This window comes from Manis javanica, chromosome 4 (genome assembly GCF_040802235.1).
Source record: "Manis javanica isolate MJ-LG chromosome 4, MJ_LKY, whole genome shotgun sequence".
NCBI classification, from domain to species: domain Eukaryota; kingdom Metazoa; phylum Chordata; class Mammalia; order Pholidota; family Manidae; genus Manis; species Manis javanica.
Window position 1 is genome coordinate 85164791 of NC_133159.1, and position 27045 is coordinate 85191835.

The window sequence follows — 27045 nt, forward strand, 5'->3', positions numbered from 1 at the left end:
GAACTTGTCTCCTGACTCTGGCTCTAGTATTCTTTGCATTAGGAAGTGAAGCCACTCTATGCTTGTTACATCTGTCTGTGTCCTTTGCTCAAAACTGCCCCTTGCTCAATTGTATCAGAATTACTTACTATGTCAGTGAAGCAAGAGACTCAAATATGGATGAGAATCAAGGATACAATAAGAATAAATATTCTTGGCCACATTTTAGTAAATATTAGGAAAATATTTCTTTAAAGTATGAAAATTTCTCCCACGTATTTCCAGCACTTATAGGACACCACGTGTCTAAACCTCAAGAGAATGTAAAGCCAGGGGGTTGATATCACTTGCCACAAACATGAAACAGCTGAATAGCAAAGTAATTTCCAGATGGCTACACCAAATTGGCAAGATTTGTTCTTCTTTTCCTCATGTCTTCACCATCTCATCAGGGTCTGGACATATACTCATTCAAGTATGTCTTGTCTTGGATTTTTGCTAAAACCAATACACATGGAACAGTTTTGAGATCTTTCTAGAAACCCATAGAGCTAACCCTAGCTGCAGCAGGGTATGTGACAGCAGGGCCAGGGGAGCCATCCAAATGTCTAAAACACAGGGTCTCTTCCCCAAACCCCACTACTACCATAGTACCATGCTCAGTCCATATTGGTTCGGTTTCTATGCCCCATTCCTTCAACATTGAAGACCTTTGCAATCTAGCATCACATGAGAACTTACTAGAAGTACATTTTGTGTTCTACACAAGCCTACTGAGTCAGAAACACTGGGGGTGGGACTCAGCAATCTCTGTCTTATAAGGCCTCTATCTGAGTCTCAATCACAGTAAGGTTTGAGAACCCCCATGCTAGCCTGGTAATCAGAGAGAGAAGGATGAGTCAATAAGGGTTTGATAAGACTAGAGAACGTCTAAAACAGCTGCTGTAAAGAATTCAGTGAGGATTAAATAGGAGTTGAACAAGTGGGGGGGGGGATGCCCTATAATAATAAAGATTCCATTGAATTTAGTTCATCCAATCTGCAAAAAAAAGAAAAAGTTGCATTTCATCTTGTGACCCTTGCAGTCAAGAAGAAATAAGGAATGTACAGGGTGGAGAAAAGACAAGGCATAGGCAAGGGTGGTGGATTTACATTACGTCAGCTTAGCTAAATTTCCCAGAATTCCTTTCCCTACACAGGACTGGGTGACTTCGGCACACAAGACTCATTTGCATGACATTTGGCATGTGAAAGAGAAGGAGCAGTCACCTTTTCTTGCTGAGAAGACAAGGGCCAGTCTTAAGGCACTGCGGCAGCTCGTGGACATTGTGTTTCTGTTTGCTTCCCTGCCTGATACAGGGCAGCAATGAAGCACTTTCCAGCTCCTGCTAGAATTTAACTTCTGCAAATCCTGCGCCAGGTGCACATTTAGTTCTGTGACAAAGGTGCATGCTTAGTTCTTTAACAAAGATTCTTTTTCCCCATCACCCAAGTTAAAAGTTACAGTCAGAAGAAGACTGATTCAGGCCAGCCTGTCTTCAAAACCATTTCATACTTCCTTCCCTTCCCACTGTCCTGTGAACTTCGGGCTCCATATCAGAAAAAGAAACAAAAGCCTCATTTAAACTGTGCAATCAGCTCCCACAGCTGTATAAGGTCAAATCCCTAATATGAATTGTTTTATAGCATGTGTCTGTGCATGTGTGTGCTGATTTTTTTATATACTAAGGGATACAGAGGTAGACAGAGATGATTAACATGATGGATAGATGATCTAGATATAAGGATAGATTAGACAGATAGATATGAATAATGATTCTCTGATCAAACCCTAACTGATACAAATTTAGGCACCTGAAGTGGGATGCTACTGTTGTAACAAAAACTTAAAACATGAGGAGAGGGTTGAGATGGGGTGACAAGCAGAAACGGGAAGGACTTTGAGAAGAGTATTAGTGAGAGCCTAAAAGACTTCAGAGAATGATAATGAAAGCTTGATGTAGTTCAAGGAGCCTTTCAGTGAGGGTTTCATAGAAAGTGAGTGAATGGACAAATAAATTGTAGTAGATCTAGACAATTAAATATTTTCCATGCTAAAAAGAAATGAGCTATCAAGCTGTGAAAAGACAGGAAGGAAACTTAAATGCATATTACTAACTGAAAGATGTCAATCTGAAAAGGCTACACACTGCGATTCCAAGTGTATGACATTCTGGAAATAGCAAAACTATGGAGACAGTAAAAAGAACAGTGGTTGACAAAGAAGGGAAGAAGAGACAGAGCACAGAGGATTTTCAGGTCAGTGAAACTCTTCTGTATGATACAAAAATGGTGGATACATGTCCCATGTGTGTGTATATATATATATATATGTCAGGACCTATAGAATACACAACACCAAAAGTGAACCCTAGTGTGAACAATAAACTGGGCAATAATATGTCAATGTAGGTTCATCAATTGTACCAAATGTAGCACCATGGTGAGGGATGTTGATAGTGAGGAGGCTGTGCCTGTGTGGGGAGAGGCTACAGAATTCTCTGTATTTCCACACAATTTTGCTGTGAACTTAAAACCTCAAGAAAATAGGGTTTTCTATTTTAGGGGGAAAAAATGAAAAGAAAGTGTGGAAAATGTTACTGAAAGCTGGAAGAAAGAGTGTCCTTGTTTTGCAGTGGCAGAGGATTAATTGTATGGTTGCTTGCAATAATAAGCAAAGTACAAAATGGATCTAATGAACCAGATGATCAAACTAAGGAGATTTCCAGCCAGGTTGCTAAAAGGGCCAACTGGCTTCTTTTTTCTCCTTGTTGTAAAATGTGAGAGGAGAAATAAGCTTAAGAAAAACATTTAAATATAAAGATGCCAAGATGTGCTGAGTTCTGAAAAAGAAATTTTCACATTCTCAGCCCTTCCAAGGTTCTCAAATTAAGACAGCCTTCAGAAAAAAGATCAAATCCAGTGGAGAACTATAAAAACCTTTCTTAAGACCTTAGAGAGATCTAAGGCAGTACCTGGGAAAACTATTCAAACAAAAGGCCCTCTGAGGTCCAAGACTAAACCTCATAAATTTGCACCTTTAAATAAAATCCCCCCTAAGACTCTTAAGGGCCTTGTCTCTCAGCAGCCTTGTAGGAAAATCAAGGTGAAGAGGAATCTATCTTGAAAACATGTGTTTTATGAAGTATTTGTCTAACAAGGTGGATTAAAAATTGATTCATATATATATATATATATATATATATATATATATATACACACACCCATATCTTAGATGATTCAGTTTTGGACTTTGAGCTAATACTGTAATGGCATGAGATTAAAGGGTTTTGTGGAAAGGATCAGTATATTTAAATGGGAGGGACAAGAATCTGAAGGGGTTCAGTACAAGCCTCCCCAAAACGTGCCATTTTGTCATGTAGACTATTTTGAGCTGAAGGCAATCAAGACCCAGAGGGCTCAAGAGAAGCTTTTGCCCCCACTTTAACTACCTATAAGAATATAAATTTTTTTTTTTTTTACCAAAATGAAAGTTTTTACCAGAGAAATTATATCCAAGTGATTCATCTGTATGACAGGGCAAACATTTAATTACTAAACATCTGTTCTTCTTATTGCCCTGTGTATTACCCTTCTCCTGTTTGAAGCCCCAGGCTCCTAAACCATTCCTCAGCTCCAAATGACATTGTAAACCTTAAAAATAAAATAGGTATTTTACCAGCAAAACTGGATTTATTTAGGAATAGCAAAGAATTGCAATTCAAGATAAGCAAGCTATGGCAAAACCATAAGATGTCCAGAGAACAAAAGAGAGGAATGTTCTTTTATGGAGGAAAGAATTGAGTCAGGAGGACTATTCGAAACAAAAAGCCTACTGGAGGAAGCTGGGAGTCCCATGCCTCATGCCTCCTCATTGGCCGAATTGCGATGGTATCATTGGCTTGGCTATTGCTTCCTCCTGCTGAGGGTTAAAGTAGCTAAAACAGTATGGACTTGAAAGGTGTCCCTCTTCTGGCAGGGTCTGCAAAGGAGGAGGAATGATGGGATGCCAGGGCCTCCCTTGCTGGCCTCCCAGTACCACGTCAGTGAGGTTTTTCTCTTTATTAATTCTCACAGCATTTATACCTCATTTTACCTTTCTGTCTTTGAACCTCTCACGTATGCGGGGTTCCCATAATACAAAAGTAAATTTTATTTTCTCCTACTAATATTTCTCATATCAATTTGATTCTTGACCAGCAAGAACCTTGAGGGTGGAGGAAAATTTTCCTCCCCAATAAACTGAGGTAGGGCAGGGACATGGGACAAGCATCAGGATCAATTTTTCCTGCCTATGATGAAAATGCCAAGATATAGGAGGAACTCCCACTGAAGGCTAGAATTCCATTTTAAAATCCAGGGAGTTAGGAGGTGAGATTCCTAACATAATTTATGGTAACCAGCAAATAACTTACCCTATCTTAAAGCAGGGCAAGCAGTCCTAAATTATATATCCCTACTGCCTGAGGATAATCACTATCTTGGAGAAGAACAGAATCAAGAAATTCCTTGTGTTAAGTTTATCTTACAGAATATCTAGGGAGCAAACTATGGATGGTGACATAATGTCTCTCACTGGAGATAGATATCATGAGAACACGTCAAGCCTATGCACTGCTGCCCCCCAACCTTCGCCCATTCTTGAAAGCTTTAAAAGACAGAATCTTAAGCCCTTAAGCATGCCTCCTCTCTGAGTTTGCCCATACTCCCATCTGAGTGTGTACTGTCTTATATCAAATAAACTTTCTTGTTGCATAAGCCGATTGCACTTGTCTCTGAACTCTTTTCCACAATAAAGACAAGAATTCTCTAACCTCTACCTACGGTGGTAAATGTCTTTGTCATTTTGCTATTTCATTCAGCTTTCTAGACTTTAGCACAAGTCTTCACTCTCTCTGGTCTTCTTCAGACAAGTAGGGAAGGGCTATTGAGACCTCTGATTTTGAGCTTTCAAGTTCCTATCACCTTGTTAGGAAGAAAGACACGAGCAGGATGGAAAGAGAGTAAAGCCCACTAAGAATGACTCCTAAGGTTAATCAGATAAAGCCAGAGAGCCAAAAATGACTCAGAGAGTTAATCAGATGAAACCACAAGGACCAGGAGTGACTCAGGGAATGTCCAGGGACTCCCCAGATAAGAAGTATCAGAGCACAGACACAGCCTCAGACAAAGAAACCTGAGAGAGCAGGTGCAGCTAGCATCAGAGCACAGGCGCAGCCCAGCCCATGTGCTCATTTCACCAATCAGATCAGACCTCAAGGGCCAAGAACTGTCAATCAAAGAGTTCTCTGCCCTGCCAAAAATGTCATAAAAGCAGCCTCACAATAGATACTCAGAGCCTCAGATATTAGGGCAGGGCCTGCTCTGTTACAGAGTGTAATAAATTTGCTTGCTTGCTGTGGGTAAAATTGCAGTATTTCCAGAATCTCTTGCCTGGCCTTAGTTCATCTCCATAACAATAGGTGTTTCCAAGGGGTGGAGATAAGTAGTCATTTCCATATCAATAGGTAATTACAGGGGCAAGGAAGGTCATATATGGAGAGGTTGGGTGGAGCTGTTTCTTCTGCAGCCACGTTGTGGGAGACACAGGAGAGCAGAACTGGACAATGGCTTGTAAGAAATAAACGGGTTTCTCCCACTTTATTTCTCCCTTTCAGTGATTTCGGTTTCAAAGGTTTTTTCAAAGCCCAGGGATTTTCACCCAGAGTTACACTTGCTTTCTTAACTTTGGTTTCACTCTATCTGGCTTCCCTGTGACTGAACCAAACTCCTTCTCATCAGCCTAGGTGACCTGGACAGGACTGCAGCTGTAGGATCATGCTCTTTGGTAGCCTGAAATCTCCTTTCTTTGCTTTGGTAAATTCTCAGAACATAATCTCACTCCACCCAGTGCTCTAAGGCTCCCCCTGGGGTGGTAGGGGCTTAGTTCACATTCCATGCAGGTTCAGGCAGACACGGGACACCAGAGGAACCTGGCTTCAGGAGCTAGCAAGAGATCTGCCTTGTACCAACCAGAAGTTCAATGAACTTCCCTTTTCCTCCCTCTGTTCTTGCTCTCTGCTGCCTGCACGGCTGCTGCCATTCTCTGCTACTCGCTTTAATGAATTCCTTCCTTACCTACACTTGATCAGCCTGTTCGAGAATTCTTTCTCCATCAGTCAAGAACCCTCCCATGTCCAGGATGAGGTTTCCCCTGTGCATAGGGACGGACCTCCCTAGGCGCTGCCCAGCAACAAAACCAATGAGGATCAGAAGGTGGATGATGGTGATCAGTTTTAAAGATGGCCTCCAACAATGCTCATCTCTACGTGTTCCTGCCTCACATGATCCCCTTTATAATGAGCCAGGTCTGTCCCTGTGAGACCTGTACAATAGGGCAGAAGTGACAGTGTGTGACTTCTAAAACTAGGTCATAAAAAGCATTTCAACTTCTGCCCTGGTCTCTCTGCCCATTCACTCTGGGGGAAGCCAGCTGTCATAACTGTAGGAGACTAGAGTATGCCACCCCAAAATATGACTGTGGGAGACAGAATATGCCACCAGAAAAAATAAGCCTATTGGCATAAGGGTTATTTTGAGAAACAGCAGAGACAGGAGAAGCTCTGAAAACAGCATGAAAGTTAACCTTTCATTAGGAATTTACAAAGGAAATCTCCATTTGTTAAAATGTCTCCCTATTTGTGCCAGGAAGAGAAGGATCACTCTAAATCACAAAAGACTTATCAATGGAGAAGACATGTAAATCTGCATAACAAACATTACCCTTGATCACCTTCCCTCAATTCACCTCCTTTTACACCCTTAATCTTTTGTTGTAACTGAAGATGTTATTTAACACAAATTCTAGCCACCTCCTTGAAGTACTCATCCCGATTTCTCCCATGTGTAGATGAGATATACACATTAATAAACTTCTGTTTTTCTCTTGTTACCCTTTGTTTTGTTACAGGAGCTCCTCCCTAGATAGAACCTGGAAGGGTAGAAGGAAAAAAAGATTTTTTCTGCCCTACAATACCCCAAGGAAACTCAAACAGCTCCATGGAGGGTCCAGTGGGGAGAAGACTGTGGTGCTGGGCCAACAGCTATAAGAGCAGGCCACTTTGGAAATGGATCTTCAAGCCCCTGTTAAACCTCCAGATGTCAGGAGACACAGCTAGTATATGACTGCAATAACATGAGATGCTTCTAAATTCTTGACCCATAAACAATGATTATTACTACTTTAAACCACTAAGTTTTGGAGTGATTTGTTATCCAGCAATTGATAACAAACAGCAAATTTGAAAATGTAGATCAGTAGGGGAAAAGGCTTGAATATGATGGACAGTACATCTCTGAAATAATTAACAGGGTCCAGGGGCCAATGAATAGGATAGCAAATGATGCTCAGAAGGAAGGTCATGGTTTTAACAGAGAAGTTAAAAATGCAGTCTTAAGTATTCTGATAGTCTGGCATCCCTAATAAAGGAACCAAATGGCATAAATTCCTGTGGTTAAGAAAGTACGGTTGTGGTGACAGTCATTTACTGGGAAAAGATCGTATGAACAAATATTCTTAATGATTTACATGTGTTTGGCTCTTGTGCACTTACTTTCACATACCTTAATGTGGTTTATTTTCGCAGTAAATCTGTGAGACAGCTATCATTAATTCTACTTTAAGGATGAAGAAGCTGAGGCTTGATAAGGTCACCTAAGGGCCAAATTAGAAAATGACAGAACCAGGATTGAAATTCAGGTCTGATCAATACACAGCCTTCCTTCCTTTGATCAAAGTTGCCCTGTGCAAAACACAAAAGAAATGGTAAATTCTGCAATCCTATCCTCTTAGATAGGATAAGCTTTAGATCTTCTTAAGGCTTTGTTAAGGAGAAAAGATATACATATACAGAATAGGTAATTAACAATAACTAGCATTTTATTCTCAAGGAAACAAAAGGACAATGTAGATAGCAAATGCAACAAAAATTTAGAGAAGAAGAGATGAGTTTGCACTAAAGACAAGTTTCAAGAAGGGCATGGGGGTTTTAGTGGAGGAAGAGTACAGTTTGGACAGTGGAAGGGGAGGAGTTGTCCCTTTCAAAGGCCACCAAATAACTCAAGAGTAAAGCTACCAGGTGGAAAACACAGCATATTTAGGGAACAGAAATGAGCCTACTTGGATCCAACAGAACATCTGTATTATATCCTGAAAGAACTAGAAGTGAAGTACCTTGGTAGTTGGCATGAGGAATTTAAACTTGATACCATATACAGTGGGAAGTCATTGGAGATTTCTGGACAATGTAGTGACCTCTAGAAGCAAATATTCATGACCCCAACAAACATATCAAAAATTCTTCCAGCTTCTAGCATCAATTCAATCATACCTCCTTTTCCTTTCCAACTTGCTAAGCATCTGCCCTCACAGGAAGTCTAGCACCTCTCTCCTAAAAACGGCATCCCATCCTAACCCTGAATTGTCCAAGAATTCTGGGGGCTTTCACAATTAATTCAGGGTCCTTTATTCTTCCAATTGTTAAGAGAGGAAAGAAAGGAAAGTCCATCAGTCCAGGAGGGCCATAGCTCGGTTCATCATCATAGAGTTCCTGCACTGTCTAAAAGACAACTATCCACTGCTAAGGTGACGTCCACACTGGGCCAGATCAGTCATGGTCACAGTGCTTTCCCACACTTGCAACGCAAACTAATTTTTCAATTCTCACATGCTTAGCCATTGTCCCCAGAACACAACCTTGTGCCATGGCAGTTGAATCTAAAAGGCATCTATCCCATCGTGTTCAGAAGTAATCTTCCCTCCTTGCACTCTTGGTCCATGTATTAAACCCCGATCGCTAACCATTCAGCCCTTCCTTTGCAGAGATGCTAATAGGACTTACCCCCCTGCGTTGTTCTGAAAATTAATGTGTCAGCAAATGTAAAGAATTTACACTATCTGGTGCATAGCAAGTTCTCACTAGAGGTTGTTATTACTATCATTTTACATTCGATAATGTATACCAAGTGGTGGAAAAGTTCTCGGAGTTACAAGCTAAGCATATTATTATTTTCAAAATAACTTTTGGCCTTTAACAATGCCTTAGAAATAAAATGTGGTCACAATTCCTTTCCCATAGCAAAGACTGAGCCCTGTCAAGAGGTGAATATTCAATCTAGGTAGTTATTAAAAGTGAGAATGGATGAGTCAGGGTTTCCAATTCAAACTAAGCTCTATGTGTTAAAAGTAGACTTTTTATAATATAGGGAGCAAGTCAGGGCAAAGCAATGTTAGTGAAGAAAAAAAAGAGAAATGGTTGTAAAAAATTTTAAGAAGTTCTAGTGTTGTAGAATGAGGGATGGAATCACTTTATAGAATATAATTAATATTAGATAATTACAGAGCCAGGGTATAAGACACTTCCTTTGTTGTCTAGTCTTCCATGTTTACTCAAGTTCTCCGCATCAGTATACATCAGTGAAACTCTGAAAGAGGATCACAGTATGCCAAGTACCTCTGCTGTGAGAACCATGAAACAGGCTCGGGGTGGGTAAATTCCCTCAAAGACGTCTTGGTGGGAGCGCTCAGGGCCGCAGTGCTGTCCTGCACACACTGCCTGTGAAACAGGCGTACTCATTTTTTTATAGCCATCTCATGCAACAGTGATGACCTCTGTAAAATACCTACAAAGGGTATTTCCTGAGGATTAACCATTTGGAGGCAGGGAGGGTTTTAGGAACTATGAGTTCCATGTCCTCCTCAGGGAACACCAGGCCTTTTGACAGCTCTTACTTAAGTGGGTACTGCCAAAGGCATTTCATTTCTAATTAACCTCAGCTCCCCACTTTCATCCACATGCTCAAACCATAGTTTAGCTAAAGCAGTATACCAAATTCCCCCCTTTGCTTCCCAACTCTGTTGCGTATGAAGAAACAGCAGTATTTAGTGTTGAGAAACCTTAATCTAAATCATCACTTCTCTTTCATTAAGAATGCATTCTCCTTCATTGGAGCCCTTTACTGACACAGCATGACAGTTTTCTTTGTATTTCACTGGATTTCAGTAATAAAGCCACCTTGGTAATAAAGAAAGTAATACTATAACCAAGTGTGACTCTGAGTGTCCGCCAGTCATTCAGAAACAAAGGAGAGAGCTCTGGGAAAGAACCTGAAGCGGAATGTTTGCTCTGTGGGCAGGGCGTCTCTTTCCCCGCCCCCTCCTGTGAGGGCCGTGTCCTGCCTGCGCCCCGGCCGGCCGTCAGCACCTTTTCTTCCCTCTGCCCCTGTGGCTCCAACAGGGCTCGCTGCAGATCCCCGTGTCTGAGGTTGTCTGTCTTCCCACACGCCGGCTGCAGAGACCAACCAGCTACGGAGCAGGGATGACTGACAAAGAATGGAAGCCCCCACGTTTCAGAAGGCATTTTAAATTCCAGAGAAATATCTGTGAGCTGTAAAGGAAATCCTGGGGGCCAGCACCCGATGAGCAGCTGATCATGCTCTCCATGTCGGCATTATGGCGTGTCATCTAAGTGACAGGATTGGGACAGCTAGACTTCCTGGAACCAGAAGGTCAGATCTGGGCAAAATTAGCTCAGCTTTTCATCACGGTAATGACTCCGATCTTTTGCCTAGAGTGCTTCATAGTCAAGGATCCTAGGGGGAGTTTGCCAACAATCAACCTCAGCGGAGGCCTGTGCGTTTCAGGATGGACAATAACATATATCTTTCTAGTCCACTGTGGGCTTTCACATGGAGCTGCCTGCAAGGACTGCATCTATCAGACCAATCTGTTGCCAATAGTATTATCATAAATATTTAATAAACAATACTATCCAGGATTTAGTGGTTCATGCTGAGTCTAACATTGGAAAAGCGCGTGGCAGAGCTGGCTATAAAACAACACCTTTACTGAGTATGGGAAATACGATGGCATCTTGCACAAAACTGCCCATCAGCCCCCGATACAGGCTTGAAATGCAACAGCCGAAACTAGGTCTGAGACACCTGTCTTCTATGAAATGTGCTATAAGCAGAATACTATTTAAGGCTAAAATAATACTTCTGAGAATACAAAGAGAGAGAGAGAAAGATCAACAAAACTGAAAGGATAATTCCACAAATATGGTGAAAATGGCACAGTTTTCTTAGAAAAGTGTATGATCAGTAGTTTTGATTTTGTCCAGAAAAGAGACAGAATCATAGAATCACAAGATCTTAGAGCAGGAAGGGATCTTGGATATCATCTATGACAATTTCCTTATTTTACAAAAGAAAAAGTGTAGACTAACATTTTTTTCCCCAACCATCAACCAGTTAGGAACAAGTTTCCACTGAAAGGGAGGGAGCCAGGTAGAGCCAGGGTATAAGACACTTCCTAAGGAGGGCAGAGCTCTGTGGAATTCCCCATGGCCAAATGGGACATGAGGATCAAGATGTTAACAGGGGAAATAAGAAAGCTGGAAGGATTGATAGAAGGTGTGGGTAAAATTGCAATGTTTCCAGAATCTGTCGCCTGGCTTTAGTACATCTCCATATCAATAGGTGTTTCCAAGGAATGGAGAGTATCCATCTCTGTATCAGTAGGTAATTACAAGGGCCTGCGAGGGACGGGGGAGGCAGGGAAGAGTTTCTTGCTCTGCTGCAGCAGCTGGGTCGTGCTTGTAAGCAGTAAATGAATTTCTTAAATTTTATTTCTCCCTTTGACTGATTTTCATTTCAAAGGCATTTTGCCCCAGGATTTTCCCCCCAGAGTTACAGAAGGAAACCAAAACTAACACCACTTCACTTGCCAGATTCTACTCAACTATCCTGAACCTGTCCTGGAAGTCTATAAACAAAAATGAGGATCCCAGATCTAAAATGAATTCAACAAGTTGTAATCCAATAGTAAATAAAATTGCCACATGCATTTCTGGGACATTCAAAGGTATTCCTATAAAACGTGGCAATTAAGTACATGTCTTTGGCTAAATATAAAACTTTGCTTTATATTCCCTCATAATAATATTAAATAAGATGTGAATGAATAGAGAGAATTAATGAAACAGAGTAGGGACTTACAAGCTTTCCACTTCAATTTAGGATAGTAAAATATATAATAAAAACATGTACTATTTGGCAATTAAAGAGTGCCAGTCTCAAACTCTGACAATGCTATAGTCTCAAACTGTTTCTAAAAATTCCTTTCACAGTTGCCACTATAGAAGTTTACGTTTGGCACTATTCTTAGCTCTCAACTAGATCTCCAGCAGTTGGAGAATTCCAGGGAGTCCTCAACGCCAAATTCCAGGACATGAAGCTAATACCACTGCTTCAAACTTCTCTTTTTAAAATAAATGCATGATTTTAAGCTTTAGTTTATCAAAAGAATGTTGTTTTTAAATATAAGGTAGGCTAAAACAAATATTATTCTGTAGCAAACTCTTAAAATAATATTTGATCAATGAGTTAATCTGAGAAATTGGGAAATGCATTCAGTATTGCCTATTAAATTTACCAATCAAATTGTTCAACTATGTGAAATACAAATTTTCTTGGAAAATTTGGGACTGGAAACATATTAAGTCTGATGCTTATTATTAAAAAATGTATATAAACATACTTATGAACCCTATTGCCGCCTTTGTCATAAGCTTTCATTGTAATGGTTACTGAGCACCTATGAGGGGCCAGCAATAATGCCTACAAATAAAACAGACTAAAACCCCAGACTTCACAGAGCTTACATTCTAGTGGAAAGAGAGAGAGAGACAATAAAAATTAACATTAAAAAAATAGAGAAATTATGCAGTGTCCTAGATGGTGGCAAACACTATATGAAAACAGCACAGGGTGAGAAAATCAGGGTGGAGATGCTATACAGTTTTAAATAGTGTGGCCTGGGTGTGCCTCATTGAGAAGGTGATGTTTAACCACCAGGGAAGCTGATCACGTGGTTACACAGGCAGAGGGAATTATGGGCAGAGGCCTATGCAAAAGCCCTGAGATGGAGCCCATCAGTTTGAGTGAGTAGGAGGGAAGAGCAATAGAAGGTGAGGTCAGAAGTTAACAGGGGCCCAGTCAATGAAGGATTTTGTAAGCCATTGTTAGTGTTTTGGCTTTTACACTATGGGACTTATGCAGAGAAGTGACATGATCTGACTTCTGCTTTACAAGGATCAGTCCTTGTTGGAACAAATGGTAAGGAACAGGAATGGAAGCAGGAAGACCAAGAGGTGAGAGATGGGCTTGTCCCAGGGTGCTGATAGTGGAGATGATGAAAATTGACCAGCTAACATACACAGTTTAAAGGTCAGGCAAATGAGATTTTCTAACTGATTAGATATGGGGCAAGAGAGAAAGGGGAGATGAGGAGTAACTCTAGGGAGATGGCTCTGAGCAATTAAAAGGGTGGCATTGCCATCAACTGAGATGGAGACAAATGGAGCAATATTGCAGGGGTATTGATCAGAGGTTCCATTTTGAATATATTTTTTGAGATATTGATGAGTTCTTCTAGTAGAGATTTTAGGAAGGCAGAAGATAGAGGCAACTGGGTCAGAAGAGTTTTGCTGCAAAGGAAAGCGAAGAAATGGAGTGGTAAATGGCAGGGATGGTGCAGTCAGCAGAAAGCTTTGATTTCCATTGTTTGTTTTAAGGTGGGAAATACTATAGCATATCTGTATGTTGAAAATAATGTTCCATGAAAGTGGAAAAATTGATGAAGCAGGAGAGAGAGGGGAGAATTGTTGGGACAATGACCATTAGCAGGTAAGAAAAGATGGGATCTAGCACACAAATGGAAGGATTGGCCCCCTAAGGAGAAACACAGAAACAAGCACAGATGGTAGAGAAATGGACACAGATGCTGGTAAATATGCTGGCTGGAGGTGGGGAATTCTCATCAGTTGTGAATGAAGATGATGAAGGAGGTTTTAAAGTGAAAAAAAAATTAACTAGAAACGTGGGAGAGTCAAGAGAATAGGGAAACAATTTGCAGACAGCACTAAAGATGAAATACATATAAAGCATCAGAGATCTACCTAAAGTAGAATATCACTAATTTACAGCAGGACAAATCTGTACAAATTATACAGTGAGGCAAGTTTTTCTGTTTTTCTCTAGTCCTGTTCAGATGCATTATTATAGTTGTGTAGTAGACAGAGAGATGGATTTAGTGGCTTCAGCAAGGAAAGACACTGAAACCAAAACACACAAGGAATTGAGGAGACAGGGAAAGGTAGGACTATACTGATTGCAACTGGGATTTAAGGTTGATCAAGGGGGAAGAAAAGGCATCAAGAGGGTGACAGTGAAAAGGTAGTAGGATCAATGGACTGAAGATCGAGGTGGGATCAACTTGATGGAATAATGGTTCAGGAAGGAGTGAGCTAGAAGATATGAAGCAGTGTTCATAGAGTGGGAAGATAATGGAGATATTGCAATCAGGGTAATGACAAAATCCAGAATAACTATCTTTTTATTTATCCAGGAAAAGGTACTATAAAGGGGAAAAATAGAATGTAGCTAGAAGAAAATGAGAAAAGACTAAACACAGTACTGTTGAAAAGACTGGTAGTTTTCAGAAATTAATGCTAAATTGCTTCATTGGGAATTTTGTGGATATGGAGAAAACAGTGAGAGGTGGCAGCCAATACAAGAAAAGGGCACTAGAAAGACTTCATTTCTCAAAAAGAAAAACCATATTTATAATTATTGCACCAATTTGAAGTTTATTTGTGTTATAACACTCCTCTTTTCAAATGTATTTAACAATCAGTCATCTACACCTCAGTATGAATTACAATAATTAGACTCTTCTAAGGCTCTCCTATCTCTAAACTTAGATACGAGGAAGTGGAAGTTGTAGAAGATGGCATGATAAACCTCAGGTGATGTTCACATCAGCATCATTCATAAGTGGACAGAGAAGGCACTGCAGACCCCTGGGGAAGGATGATATTCCATCTGTTATGCTAGGATCACTGATTATCCAACTCCTTCCTTCTAGCAAAGGCCAGTCCCTCTATCTGCACGCAGAAGCCCACTCATATCTTCACTAGCTATCCTTTCTTTCTTTTACAAAATCAATGGCTCACCCTCTATTGGATCATTCCGATTGGCTTAGATATCTTTGGCAACTTCTTTTGATCAGAAAGCCATCAAAAAGACATACCTCCTATACCAACAGCACTGGGATAGGTTTAAATATATAGAATTATTAAAAGCAAAATTACTTTTCATTGTGGAAAAAATTTTATTATCTCTCAGACAACTATGGTCATAGCTAAAGTCTGACTATTAAATCATTAGGTCGTTTTTTTTTTTAATAAGTATCACCCATTACCTGGAGGCAGTTTTCCCTAATTGTGAAATATTTACTGTGATTCTTAAAAGGAAACAAACTCTCCCCTATGCTCAGTTTGCAAGCTTATTAAATGTTTATGTGGCAACAGCCAAAAGGTTTGGCTAGTCTGGAAAGAAAAAATAAAAACCAAATAAGTATTTAGCTACATTTCGAAGGCCGAGAATTATGAAAAGAGGAATCGAATTCAAAAGGATCTCTGAATGTTTACCTTGGGACAATTCAAATATTATCTCCTAAAGAGACCTTCCTTGCCTGCTTTAAATTAGCTAAACACCCCACCACACTGCCATCCCCACCCAGGAACTCTATAGAAAGCCCTACTTTGTTTTCTCTGCAGCACTTACCACCTCCTAAAACTGTGCCTATGTGTTTGCTTTTCTCATGTCTGCTTTTCACCACCAAATCTAAGGCCCAAGAGAACAGACAGTGTCCATGCCCCTCAGAACCCGATCGTCAACCTAAATCATGGTATATGCACAACAAATACTGGTTGACTGTATGAATTCAACCGTGCCACAACAATCATTTCTTCTACGTGTAGGGCATTGAAAATATTCATATTGTGAACAGTTTTAGATCTCAGGAGACCTTCACTTATCATCTGATTCCCAGCAACATGTTTGAAATTAAGATTTTATTTTTCACTCCAAATGATTCATCCTTTCCAACCAACCACACTGGTACCAACACACACCAGCTGACATGCAGGTGATATGTAGACATTAATTCCCACAACAGACCTACTGATGCAAGCTGGTTCCTCAGGGAAAGGATCACCTCTTTTCACACATGAGTTGGCCACTCAGTAAAGCATGAACGCTTAAGCTCACATTCCATTTAGACTATGGGAATTGTTTTCATTACTAAATACATCATTCAGATCAACCTGAGAATTTTGAGGGGTGGTAGACTAGGAAACATACCTTAGAGTCATTTAACAATGTTCTACCTAAGGATAATAATTTCATGGTTAAAGGAAGGAATAGGAAATGGGAGGGACAAGACAGACTTTGTTTATGTAGTGAGGATGCAGATAATTACCAAGGGTTCTGTGCACATTTGGATGAGAGAAAGAAAATAAAACTGGTCATGATATGGGATTAATTATGCATGCTGCCTGAGTCAGAATGTTGGCTACAAGCCCCAAATGTGCTCCTTGGTCTGGCAGAAAGAACCAAGAGCTATTGACAGAGAGGAATAAAAGCTGCAATAATGTTGCATGGGAAACAAAGACTCCCAGCTATTATTCTATTACGTTATCAAAGTGACTTGAGAAAAATCTCATTTCTTTTTCAAAAATCATTTCTCTGTAGAGTGTTGAGCTTACATTTTGATATTGGAATAGCCATTGTATGTTGAAAGATCTTCCCCAGGCCACTCCAGTCCTAGAGATCCAGGGAAACCATCAAGGGTATAGTAACCATTGCAATTATCTTGGACTCTTGAGCCCCCAGCCGTGGAGGGCAATCCACTCCTAAATGTCCAAATTCTTTCCCATTCCCTTTGGTCCCAGGGGTTCCCACATGCTCCTAATCTTTTGTTCCTAGAATGCTCTGCTCTTCCTCTGGTGGCAGCTTCTATAGCAGCTCCTCATTCAGTCGTGCTGGTCCCCTCCTATTGGGCCTCCTTCTTTGCCCTCGTGCTCAGAGCTCACAAACTGAGGGCTAGGTCCTCTTTTCCATGGTCTTTGGAGTTGATCATTATAGCTCCTACTCAGGATCTGAGGTCAGATTCCTTCAGGTTGAATTCAGAGGCAGTGTGGGTCATACACATGACCTTGACCAGTAATAATGGATCCGTCTCCCAAACTGAGGCACATGTCTTTTCAACAGTGTGTGCCCTGTTGAAGGTGAGTGTTCTGGGCATTTCTACCAGTTTCTGGACCCCCAGAGTGAAAGAATCAGTTCCTCGGTGTCCAGCTGTTTACCCTAGGAGCCCATGTGCAAAATGCCCTGATATTACAGCATTGCCAATGGGTATGGATAGGCAGATTAGGCTTCTTCCTACCCTGCATCCCACCATTCTTCTCTTGTGAAGGTCAAGCTCTAATGTAGTGTGAACTTTGTGCCTTTGAAGCAAATGGAAGTGAGAAAGTTAAAAGCTCAGCTTAGCAGCCAAAAGCTCTTTCTTGTTTATTGCAGAATCTTACCTGAAGTAGAGAGACACCAACTGGAAAAAGAAAGAGGGAGGGAAGGAAGGAAGGAAGGAAAGAAGGGAGGGAGGGAGGGAGGGAGGAAGGGAGGGAGGGAGGGAGGGAGGAAGGAAGGAAGGAAGGAAGGAAGGAAGGAAGGAAGGAAGGAAGGAAGGAAGGAAGGAAGGAAGGAAGGAAGGAAGGAAGGAAAAAAAAGAAGGGAGAGGGAGTGAGGGAGGGAGAAATGAAGGAAGGAAGGGAGGGAGGGAGGGAAAGAGGGAGGGAGGAAGGAAGAAAGGTGAGAGAAAGAAAAAAGTTAAAATCAGTGGTATGGACTATAGTAAATAGAGGGAAAAAAAATACTGACAATGAATCAGCTAACATTTAGGACTTCTCTGTAGCAGTTGAATATTTATCCCTAGAGAGGTCAGTGGACTGCCATGTAGTATCTATTCAATCAGCTAGAACATTTTGCACTTTAGTATACTGAAGTTTGTAAATAAAGCTAAGCTCTGAGTTGGCTCCCAAGGGGGAGATTATGCAGCTTGTTTTGGTGGAATGTCTAGATGTAAGAGAAAAAATGGTCATCAATAAACAAATGCACAGAACTGAATCATTACATTCTTTTTTGAGAACAGACCCTTCTCTATTTGAGCCCTCTGTTAGGAAGTTACTGCTTTGCCTCTTTATAAATAATTTTGGGGGCTACCATTTGTACTGGCCTCTAAGCCATCTCTGTACATTTCACCCATTGTGTATCCACTGCATACCATTTGTTTGCACACTAGATGTCAGAATATGTGCATTTGTCCTTGGTAGATTTGTGGGAAGGGGGAGAAGACCCAGCAGTCACACAAAGCTCAACACAAAACTCACAGTATTTACATTGCTCTGTTGGAAGAGATCTGACTACCTTCAATAGCTCCAGGAAAAATAATACTTACTCCAATAGGCCATCATAAAATGCATTTTCTTGCTTCCTCACACACTTTGAACTGGTAAATTCAAAGAAAGGAAAATGGATCTGCCCAACACCCTAAAAGGATGTGATTTTTATTTCATTCATATCCATTTCCAAAAGAGAGATGTAAGTAAAGGAGGTGCATAAGACTATAGCTTGATGGAAATCAAATGTCAAGCAGGCAAACCATAGCAAATTACTAAAGCCTTGGACAAAATTAACCAGAGATAGTCATCTGGCTCGACCTTTCTTTCCCAACTGAATTAGGCTCCTTCCCCTATTCAAGGTCTGCCTTTGAGGGCTAGTTACTATTGTGGTACCATAATGGCTTAGGATTTCATTTTTCAGAATTCCAAGGTCTACAAGGAACACAGTAGACTGCTGTTTGGAATTTCACTTAGGACATTTTCATTTAAATTGTTTTTAAATTTCTCTTCTAAAAAATTTCTTCCATTACAAGATAAAAATTAGATACATACAAAGGGATGTTTTATTGATGAGATTAAAAAATAAGTGGTTAATGGGCAACTAATGTGGGTATAAAGTGGCAGCCATTTCTGTTACTATTTGGACTATACTTTAGTCCTTCAAATTTCATAAGGACTCTAATTAACATCCAGCTCTAAGTGAGTTCCTGCAGCTCTGTTTGTGGCAACTGTATTTCTCGGAACTTAGTGTTCTTTTGAATTCTCACTCCACCCACACCACTGCATGGCTGCTTAATGCAATTCTTTCAGTCTTTGCCCTCTGCGCACATTAAGCGATCTAACTCCTACAGTTAAAATCGCATCAAAAGAGAGGAGAGATGGAGGGAAGAGAGGAGAAGGGGAGGAAGGAGAGGATCTAATGATGAAAAAGCAATTTTCCAGAGTATAGAAAATAGAGCAAATAGAGAAAAACTTCTGAATAAACATGTTTGGGGTTTTCTGTTTTGTTTTATTTGTTTAGGCTCCTTTTTAAAGGCCTACCTGAGACAGGCAATAATCATCGGCCCTTACAAAGCATCCATCTCCCCAAAGAGGGACCCGTTGAATATTTCAGAAGTAAACTTTCAATTGGCATCTTTCAAAACACTTCTTTCCAAAAATCTTCAGGCTAGAATTACAATTGTCTGGAATCCAATCTGTCAGTAAGCAAAACCTCAGAGCCTTCACTCTTAATGGTGAAATGGACTGAAGGGCAGACACACTGACAGCTGGCTCATTTCTTGCTTTGCCATGTAAATCCACTTTAACATAACTGGCTTGCACTCCAGCTTCCAGACTGATGGCTCTGCCTAGAAGCCAATCTAATTGGATAAGCTTATAGCATATTTCCATAATATCAAAGAATCAGACCAAACCTTCCAAGATTTCCATAATCAGTCTAATGGAAAGACTACTGGACAGAGAATGTTACCATTTTAATGAATTGGCTCCCTGCTCAATCAGTCCGCCCATCTATGCTCCAGTTCCCCCATGTTAGAAATGAACATATTTGATAGTTTCTTCATTTATAGAGAAAGATGAAACTCTGGTCTTTCTCCTGAACAAGTCAATTACAGAGCTGGGTTATATGTGTAGAAAAATGCATTCAACAAATGTGAAAGCATTGAAAGAAAATATAATGTGTCTACAAGAGCTAATTGACCTGAGAACTTGTCTTATACAATAATAACAATAATCATAAAAATAAAAGTTGCTATTTATTAAGTTACTGTCATGCTCCATGACCACCTTTATTTAAATATTCATTTAACCTTAATCAAAAAATTTTATGAGAACTCTTATTACTATAAGTTTACCCTGAAGAAACAAACTGTCAGAGATATTAAGTGGTTTTTCCAAACTCTCACCCATCTAGTAAGTGGGAAAGTTAGAAAATAAGCCCATGTCTCTCTGATTTCAAAACTACATAGATTTATGAACTTTCTACTGTCAGAGAATCAAGATTTTGGTGTATGCAAATTAGCTAAGGACCATTCATAAATACATATGGACAAATATATTTAAAATATGTGTGTGTATATGTATACATATGTATGGTCTTCGAACACCACCTACCTTAGATAGCAAACTGGGGATATAAGCCTGTACATGAACAATTTGGTGGGTCTGTCATTTCATCGTCTGCTAAGGAATCTGTACTGGGGGGATCATGCAGTCTGTCTATGATGACCTAGAAAATCAGGGCGTCTGCTAAGGAATCTGTACTGGGGGGATCATGCAGTCTGTCTATGATGACCTAGAAAATCAGGGGCTGGCCCCCAACTCATTCTCTTGGTAAATTCACCCAATTTGTCCAAATCTAAAAGGCTCAAAAATTCAGCTCAGCTGTCATCTCTGCAAGGATGACTTTACTGAACTCTGGCCTTCCCACTGCTGAGTCTGACTGTGGTGACCTAGCACTTTTTACACAGTGTTTATTTGTCTTCTGTTTACCTCCTGTCTTTTCCAATAAAAGGAGTTCATTGTCTTATTCATCTCTGTCTCTAGCACATAACACGATATCAGTTACATAGTCAGTAGATGTTTAACCCATGTGTGATGTATGGAGAGGTGAATGAACGAACAGTCAGAACTCAGAGTAGTTGGGCTTCCTTTAAGTAGTGACACTCCTTTCCAACTCCATATCCATTGCATTCTTGTGGAAGCCAGACTGTTCTTTGAATCTTCTTAAGGAATGCAAGTTTTTGAGATCTAAATATTAGAACCAGGAGTCCCCATCTCTAAACTCTGGAGTCTACTAAAACTATGGAATCAATGACATCTTTATGGGGAGGATAGATCCTCAACGATCAGTTTCAATTTCTCTGTTGTATTTATTATCCTGGTACAGATTTAGGGTATTTCTTAAGCTATATCAACAGAAACTGGGATTCAAACTTAAGGAGAAAAGAAAAAGGGAATGTAAAAATTCCATGAACTGAAAGGACCCCATGCAATATTTCTTTGTGCAAATCTCAGGCAAAACTTCCAACTACTCAAATGTGAAAACTTGTATTCAGTTACTCTTTAAAATGACAAACTTGAAAAGACAAAGAAGAAATAATTTTTCAAAACAAAAGCAAAGGAAGCTCAAGCTTTTCAAGCAGCTAAGTACACCAGAAGCAAGTTAAAACAATTTAAACATCCAATTAGTATGTTCCATCACATCTTGCGAGCACCATTCAAAATACTTTTGACTTCAGGAACATTCTTTGGCCTAAACATTTTAAATGTTATTTTGAATTGACTGGCTACAAATGAAACTGTCCAGTGAAGATATCATAGTGGAACAACATTTTTTGAAACACCCAAGCCCACAAACAATGCTGAGGGAAGGGCAGCTTCCTCACTCTGCTAACAAAGGAGAGGAAGTGAATAAGGCAAAGGTCCTCACTAAATGCTCTGACTCAAAACACATACATTTTAAGTTCAGTCTAGACAGCTCCTTTGATCCCTTCGGTGGTGCGCACCATACCAGGGTATGCCCTCCACAGCGTGTAGGTATGTGTATGGTAAACTGATAGAGGAGAATGCATTGTGCTGAGGCACCTACAGTCCTTCATCTTGGTGGAATGATAGTTACAGTGGATCCTTCAACAACATGGGTTTGAGTTTCATGGGTCCACTTCCATGTGGATTTTTTTCAATAAATACATTAGAAAAATTTTCAGAGTTTGCATCAATTAACATTTTCTCTAACTTACTCTATTGTAAGAATACGGTCTATAACATATGTAACACACACAATATGTGTTAATCGACTATTTATCATATCAGTAAGGCTTCCAGTCAATAGGCTGTAAGTAGTTAAGTTTTTAGACAGTCAAAAGTTATATGCAGATTTTCAACCGCACGGGGGTCAGCACTCTAAAACTGCAGTTACCCAAGAGTCAACTGTACAGACTCTTGCTTTCCTGTGGTTTAAAGCAATGTTAATTCTTTTTATGATGCTGACTGTTTTCATTTTGTTTGATGGGTGATGGGTGGGGGTTATTTTGCTGTGGATGTTTGATTTGTTAGTAGGTTATTTTTTTTATCTGTGGCTATTTTCAATAGGCTATTGAATAGTAACTGAGGCTGTGTTCAGAAAACAGCTGCTTTCTTTATCTCCAAAAAAGTCCAACAGTTGGTTTGGTTAAATATTCTTTCCACTAGGTTGAGCTGCTGTTAGAATTCTGGAAGACTCAGCCTGAAAAAACTGTATGCTGTTGGAAAAGAAAGCCAAATGCTTAACCATACACAATTTTCTACTGTCTGCTAATACTATTTTTTTTAGTACTTCTATACCTCTGGAATACTTTGCTTAAAGAAAAGTTATAGTCTAATCTTTAAACAAATTCCTAAGGAAAAATGGTTATAGATTTCATCAAGTCTTAAAAAATCAATTCCACAAATCATCAAATTGGCTTGTCATACATAATATACATTCTAGGCATACAGTGATATATGTAGCTAAATCTCATGCTATGGTGTCTCATTACAACTAAGAAAAAATAATGGTAGGATGATCTAGTGGACTGAGATGGAGCTTTGGGACCAGGCAATCCTAGATTTAAATCCTGGTTACACTGCTTACTGGATATGTAACCTTGACAGTTTATTTCATCTTTTTGACTGCTGACTTCCAAATCCATTAAGCAGGCTATGAAACATCTGACAGATACTGGACAGTCAAACAGGTCATAATAATAATCATTCAACAATTATTTATTGAGTGTCCAGTAGGTATCAGAACTGTTCTAAGCACTTAGAAGACAGACAAAACCCTTCACTATGTGGAAGTTGTACTCTAGTGACAGAAGACAGATCATAAACAAACAGAGTGCATTATGTAGTACTGTAGAAGATGGTAAGGACTACGACAAAAAATAGAGCAAGGTGAGGGAGATTGAGAGAATCAGAGAGAGAGGTTTATAGTTTTCTATAGTGTAGTTGACCTCATGGAGGTCAAAGACCTGAAAAACAGTGAGGGAAGGAGTCATACAGATATCCAGGGAGATGAATTCCAGGCAGAGGTAACAGCTCCAGACGCTCGGACAGCAGAGTAGCCTAAACTGAAGATACTCTGGAGTCTTGGCATATAAATGGCATTTGTAGGTTGACACTAAGTGAGATCCCTAGGGAATGAGTAGAGAAAAACGGAAAAGAAGGGTAAGAAAGAAAAACCAGTGAGGTAGGAGTAAAATCAAACGAGTGTGCTGGAGGCAGATGAAGAAGGAAGGAAGGATTAATGCTGCCCAGTTCAGGTATCATTCATGTAAATGAGCACCTTCACTGTAAGGGACTGTTTTGAAGCCAATGCATTTTGCCCACTTAAAGCTGAAATTACCTAACAAAGATATGGGTATATTGTCAACCCAAATATACAGAGCACAATAGAAAGAAAAACAGTACCGGGATCTCTTGTAATTCATGTGGTCATCCCGTTCACATACCCGTTAGTTACTTGCATGCAGAAATTAAATGTCATCCAGGGGTCAACAGCAGAAGGAAAGGACATGAAAAAATCTCACATCACTCAGTGATGTAGCAGTAGGAGCCAAGGGTAAGACTAGAGGTGGAGTGGCTAGCACAAAATAAATCTGAAGGTCAGGATTTTCTCTATGATTCTTTCAGAGAGATAGTGTGAGAAGGAAATTCTTTGTCCTTAGGCTGACACCGCTGTAGCTTCCAGAAGTCAGAGAAGCCATAAAGAAAGAAGGAATGAGAGAAAGACTGCAGAGAGAGAGAGAGGAGTCCGTAGGAGAGTGAGCAAAGACTTGTTCAACAGGAGCTGGTTTCAAAAGGCTCTAGAACAGTCTTTTCACTTAAACATCCTAGAAATATTTATTTCCTGCCTTTGGTTTCCTTCAGTTTTCTTCCTGCCATTATTTTATCTGGATTTTAATTCTCTGTGGCTTTCAACCCAAAAAAATCTCTAAGCTTCTATTTGGTGCTTAATTTGGAATTTATCAAATTCTCATCTTTCTCTCCAATTTAACCCTCTTATTGAAATGTTTTTTGGATTTCTCCCTTATAAGTCATTCATATTGCCATCACCCTTGGGTTTTAAAATATTTATATTAGCATCTCAGCTACTACTCCACTTATTTTGTCCTACTCAGTCACCTACTTCTTGGCCTCTGGATTCAGACCTTCTGAAAGATAGGAAGAGGCCTGGGGATCTTTCCTTTTACAGATTATAGGCAATTTTTTAGACTCTTTCCACAGGGACTTACATTTCATATTTCCTACCTTCTTAAAAGATCCACCTACCTAATCTTTCCAAACTCTTCCTATACGGTCTGAAGAGTTGACAGTTTCATTATCTTGAAATATGAATTCGATCTTACATCTCCCACTCCCCTAGTTCATTTTCCCTGAACATCAAATTCTATGGATGGATGTATATTTCTATCAATCTTTCTATTTAATTTCTCCTTTCTGCCCCAGGTAGGACAACCTCCTTTCTGGTCTTCCAACACACTATGTTTCCCTCCCATTCACACTTAGAAATGATTTTTCTGCTTTTAGGTTCTGCTTTCTTTGTGTTGCAGTTTTCCTGCAACTTACATTAATCTTCATCTTCTTCAACTCATCTTGCACTTACTACTGTCACATACTGTTATTCACTAGGCTACAGTCTCAAACAGTGCAATAGTTAGCCCTTTAACAGAATATAATGACAGTTGATTTACTATTTCTTTGTTTTCTAATTGTTTCAAGCATGTCTTACCTCTCCAACCAGATAGCAAATTCATTCTTAAAAAGAGCACTATCTCAGAATCTCTTATATCCCTGAACTCCTAACATAAGGTCCGGTAAATTGATTGTAACTTTTAATTCTTGCCATTCTCATTTACATGGAAGGTCAAAAAACAAAGTATTTAGCAAAATTAGTTTAATAAGATAATTGAAAGCAGATAGAGTTCTATTGAATATCTATTTGACAAAGATGATAAATTCAGCAGAAATTTCTAAATTCCAAACCCATATATCCAATCGTGTGTTCAATATCCCATGTGATAACTGATTTGTCCAAACCTGAGTTCTTGGAACCTACCCTCTCCCTCAAAAGAAAACCACTCCACCAACTTTCCTGTTTCAATTGACAGCAGCTCCCATTTCCTCAGTCCAAGAGTTTTAGAGCTATCATGAATCCACTCTTTCACTCAAACCCCATATTCAATCTTAAGAAATCCTGTTGGTTCTATTTTAAAATATGTCCACAGTTTGACCAATTCCCCCTACTCTCATTGCTACCACCTTGGCTCAAGCTACCATCATTTCTCAACTGGACTGCCGCAACAGTGCCCTACCTAGTCTCCCTGCTTCCATCCTTGCAAAATATGTGAGGTCATGTCACTTCTCTGCTCCAAACGTCTCAGTGGCTTCTCACCCCACAGAGAATACAGTGGCCTTACCTGCAAGACCCTGCGTGGATTGAGACCTGTTATATTTCCAGCCCATCTCCTCTTACCCTTTCCCCTCAAGTCCCCCTTTCTAACCACAGGGGTTTTGTTCCTATAATATACCAGATATTGTCCATACTTGGGACTTTGTGTAGCCTTTTCCTGATATGTTCTTCTCATAGGCATCATCAAGGTTAAGTCCCACCCCCTGTTCAAGGCCTTGTTCAAACGCTCCCTTCTCATTGAGGCTGCCTTAAAGGCCGAATTCTAAATTGTGACTTCTCTACCTGTTGGCAATCTTTATTCTCCTCTTTTGCTCTGTTTTCTTTCCACAGCGTTTATCACTTTGGCTGTCATGAAAATATGCCTCTCAGGCATTTAACTACAAGAGCACAATTAGCCAAGGGTCCTGGCTGCTGCACCCTGAAATCCATCCCTGTATTTGCAGCCAAGGTCACGCCTCTCGGGGGTCACTCCCAGCCAATGATTGAGTATGGCAGGAATGCTGAAACAGTCTTGTTCCTGGGAAACAGAGGACCTCTCTGGTAGCTGACCTTGGCTCCAGAACGCTCTCTGATGGCTTTGCAATCTTCCTTGGCCTATACTGCAACTAGGCTGTTTCCACCTGATTTTTCCTCTCTCTCTCTCCTTGACTCAAGTCAGACTCACCACAATCAGATCACTCTCCCAGACTTTCCTAGCTCCAGCCTTATCTGCCTACCTCTCCATTTTCCCTCATACGGTCATTCTGCTAATAAAACCCAACACATTAACCCATCTTGGCAATTGTTTCTTAGAGGACTCAGATTAACATAATCATCTTCTCACCTACAATATTTTGCTTGCTTATTATGTTTATCTTTCATTGCCTACTGGAATATAAATTCCAAGAGAGCAGGAATTTTGTTCATTTCCATTTCCCAAATATCTAGCACAATGCCCAACACATAGTAGGTGCTCAATAAACTAGTGCAGACTGAATAAATAAAACATACTTTAAAAACATTAGCAATTACTAGTATTATCAAGTAAAGAATAAACACAGGATGATATCAATCAGGTGTCACAACTCTGCTCCCTCCTAAATTCCCTGATCTTATTTTATCTTGTCCTCCCCTACACTGAAAACCCTTGGGATTTCCCCATAGCAGAAATGAGATTTGAAAGGTAAATCGTTTTCAGGAAGAGATCCAGACTAAAAACTGGATGACTGCCCATCCATTCTGGGCAGCAAATATGCAAGTATGACTGAGATA

General features: G+C 40.0%; 1 long non-coding RNA gene across 6 annotated transcripts in view; it reads right to left on the reverse strand.

Annotated features, from left to right (window-relative positions):
- The window catches only part of LOC108392021 (uncharacterized), a 174379-nt gene that overhangs the window by 131548 nt on the left and 15786 nt on the right, over window positions 1-27045 (reverse strand). For all 6 annotated transcript variants that reach the window (XR_012130249.1, XR_012130246.1, XR_012130245.1 and 3 more), the window contains one exon: window positions 17490-17509. This is a non-coding gene — a long non-coding RNA (uncharacterized lncRNA). The remainder of the gene's footprint in view (window positions 1-17489; window positions 17510-27045) is intronic.